Genomic DNA, 3,835 nt, shown 5'->3' with positions numbered 1-3,835 from the left:
TCCTTCGGAGTTTCTCCAGTGTTGAATGCTCCAGGCCCCTTTTTATGGACCCCGGGTTTGATTTGCTCCTTTATTTTGCTGAAGCACATTCTCCTCTGGCTTCTTTCCCTGTGAAGCAGGTTTTAAAAAATATAATTTTGAGCTCTTGCATGTTTGAATGCATTATTCTACCCTCATTTGTGATTGAATTGTGTCAAAGTATAAAACTATTAAGTTAGAAATAATTCTCCATAAAATTTTGATGTCATTACACCATTGTCTTCTAATCTTCAAGGTTTACGCTGTAAAATCCCATACCATGTTGATTCCTGACATTGCATATAGTGTGTCCTTGACTCCCATTTCTTTTAACTCTCTGGAAGCATTTGAAATATCTTTGTCTAAATATTTAAAAAAATTTCATGATGATATACCTTGCTTTAGGCTTTTTTTTCACATATTTTGTTGGATGGTTTCTTAGAAAGCATTTTAGTTCTGGAAAAAATTATTTTATTCCTTTTTAATATATTTCTTGCATATTTCTTTTCTATCTATCATCTATCTATATATCATCTAATATATCTAATTATCTACCTTTCTTTCATTCTCTCCAAAAATTTCTGTTAGCTAGATGTTTGACCTTGGGTACTTATTTTCTTTTGTATATTGTTTGGTCATTGTTCTATTTTCTAAATGATTTCCTGAACATTTTTTGATGTTTAACATGCATCTAAATTATTTTTAATAATCTTATTATTATTTTAAAGCATCCTGTTCTCATTTCACAGATGCATAATTTTCTTTTATCCAAAAGCTATATATTTTTTAGAAATGTCTTCTATCTATTCCCTGCGTTTTTCCTGAGTTTCTCTAATTCCTCTGATGTTCATTTCAACTGTTTGCACTGTAAAACAAACTGTTCATTGGCATTGGAAACATCATTAACTTATTTGGAGATGCCTCATTGTCCAGTCATTTCTAAAAGGGAGATAGGAAGAAACGAAGGGTAACCTCTATTGCTTTATAGGCTCTTGTAAAGCTTCACATTAGATTTACTGGGTTGGGAATCTGACCATGCCACCCAAAATATCGAAGTCTGGGGGCTTTATTGTTGGGCAGGCAGTAAATCCAAAGAAAAACCTTAAGCCTGGGGTTATAACCGCTTTGCAGCCTCCCAGGGTACCGCGGTGAATAACCAAGCAGTGCAGAATCCCAGAAAAGCAGTGGGACCTCTGCAGTAGACATTCATTTTCTTCTTTCTTTCTTTCTTTTTTTTTTTTTTTAACTTACTTTCTGAGCACAGGACTTACATGTGCCCCTCTCCTTGTTTCAGGAGCCTGACACCCTCTGGTTCAATTTCTCCAGAGCAAAACTTTCTCTTTTGTCAATGTAGGGAAGGAGGCTATTTAAACTGTGCAGGTAGGGGAGGGAAGGTGGGCTCCATTTACTCCTATGCACCTTCTGCTGATTCCCTTGTTTTTATCTCCATTCTTAGTAACTACTGCTGTGAACCAGCTTAATACAATTTGCTTATGAACAACTGTTAAGCACCTTTTGGAAGAGGATAGGTGCCCCCTGAAGGAATTCTGATGTGAACAATATTAGTTAACTCAAATCATTACATTTCTACCAGGTTGTAAAAAAATTAAATCTTAAGCCAAGTTTTGCTGCATCTACAGACATAAAAGGAACAGTTCATAGGGTCTTTTTGAATCAAGGAAATCCCAGCTTTCGGTCCCTTTAAGTTTTTATCACCACTTTGCTTGAGTGGATTTGGTCAAACACTGACATTTCAGGGCAGGATTTTGTAACCCAAGTGGATCCTCGCTGACCATGCTGTCTCGGGTGCTACTTTCTGCTGCTGCCACAGTGGTCCCCCTCTCTGAAGAACCAGCCCTCCAAGGTCCAGGGGTATTGCAGGCAATGAGGACCTTTCACACCAGGCCGCCAAGTCTTGGCCCTGTGTTACCTCTTCCTGAATATGGAGGAAAAGCTCGTCATGGGCTGATCCCAGAGGAATTCTTCCAGTTCCTTTACCCTACAACCAGTGTAACGGGACCTGATGTACTCAGAACTGAGCTTATCCTATGTTTTCTATACAAAGTAATATATGTGGTTACTTCAGAGACATCTCTGCCATATCAACGATAGGGTTGCCTGTCTATGTAATTAGAGATACAGTGCTTCTATTGGGGAATTTGCTGATAAGCTCAATGAGCAAAAAAATTGCTCAACTAAAAGAAGTAAAATAGGCTTCCATCAAAAACATCCAGGGTGCAATTGATCTAGAGAGGTCCCAGCAGGCACTGGTTCCAAGACGCCATTACCCTTTTATGTCCAGAGGAATGTCATTGCTGTGGAATTGGAGGTAAAGAATCGCCTGCACTATGATATCTCTGTGCAGAATATTATGCATCGAAAGAAACAAGAGCACATGGTGAAGTGGGTGAAGAAGCACATGGTGCCGAGCATCTCTGCACGGCAGGAAAGGGAGACAGTTGCCAAGTGCATTGCAGAGCTAAAGCTGCTTGCAAAGGAGGCTCAAGAACAGCCAATTCGGCAAAACCATCTGTCCCAATTGAGGTAGCTAGAAGCACTTGACTGACTGAATGGAAACTAGACCGTGACAAAAGCTTTTTGTACCACCAAGTATGGTGTTAGAGTTTGCCCCACCTAAAAATGGAACGTGTGAGATCCATCTAGTGACAGAACGGCGGAATTAAAACAATCTATTGGTCAGTGAAATGTTTCTTGTCCTTCTTGCTCTGCATTTTGAATTGTTCCATGGTCACTTTTGAATAAGCAGTTTGCTTCTAATAAAATTTGGTACCTGACTAAAGACTACCAAGTTATAATTTAAATTTGTAATTCTACCTCCTTACAATAAAATTGACAGTTGAAACAAACAAGCAAAAAAAAATTCCAGAGTTCATAGCTGGACACAGGAAATCTTAGGATTTAGCCTACAGCATCCTTCAAGGCAAAGGGAATTGACCTCGCTAGCTTCTCAAACCCTAATTTATACAACCTAGTTTATTTAGCAAACAGGTCAATATATTTCATCAACATTTAATGTATTAACTGGCAATCCTTGGATGCTAATTAAAATATGAAAACAAAGACAAGTATATCAGCCACACCTGGAGTACGGGCTCCCTTAATACACTATCTGAGCCCAATTTAACTTTACATTCTTTTGTTTGTTTGTCTTATAATATATAATCTATAAGATAAACTATCTTAATTTTAATACTTAGGTTGAATGTTGTGTTACAATAAATAATAATTGAAATGATTTTATTAAGGCTGAATGTTGTTTGAAATAAACAATAATTGAAATGATTTTACCTAGGAACCAAAATGAAATTCTTAAAAATATTTTTCAAAATGCAAGCAAATTCAAGTAGTGACCTACACTGAACACATTTCAATATCATATGCAGTCCCCCACCCCTTTTTTTTAGATTTTATTATAGAAAATCTGAAACACATGTGGAATTTAGGGGCACATCTTGTTTTATCCACACCCAGCCCACTTTCCAGTACCCCCATTCTGCACTGATTTATTTTGAAGCAAATATCAGACATATCACACGAATGTGTTCATAATGTAAATTTGCACAGAAACATTGACCAAGGGTACAACTCTATTGACCAAATAATCTTAAAAATATTTCAGAGTGTCAAATCAGACAGACCAGAAGAACAGGGTTAAACTATTTGTAGTTCTCAAACAAGTTTATGATTAAATTACAAATGTAACAACTGGTAAGAATGCTATTAAATTATATTTTACAGTTCCTTTCTTACTTCAATTTACTACTCAATTTCATCTATGCTTCATTTAAAAGAAAAA

At 36.8% G+C, this 3,835-nt stretch overlaps 1 pseudogene; it reads left to right on the top strand.

The window, feature by feature from the left end:
- Nucleotides 1-1,812: 1,812 nt before the first annotated feature.
- LOC112319001 (ATP synthase F(0) complex subunit B1, mitochondrial pseudogene) lies at nucleotides 1,813-2,566 on the top strand (annotated as a pseudogene).
- Nucleotides 2,567-3,835: the final 1,269 nt, after the last annotated feature.

Source organism: Desmodus rotundus, chromosome 3, assembly GCF_022682495.2.
Source record: "Desmodus rotundus isolate HL8 chromosome 3, HLdesRot8A.1, whole genome shotgun sequence".
In the NCBI taxonomy this organism is placed as follows: domain Eukaryota; kingdom Metazoa; phylum Chordata; class Mammalia; order Chiroptera; family Phyllostomidae; genus Desmodus; species Desmodus rotundus.
Note: the sequence above shows the minus strand (reverse complement) of the source record. Positions and strands in the feature narration are given on the sequence as shown.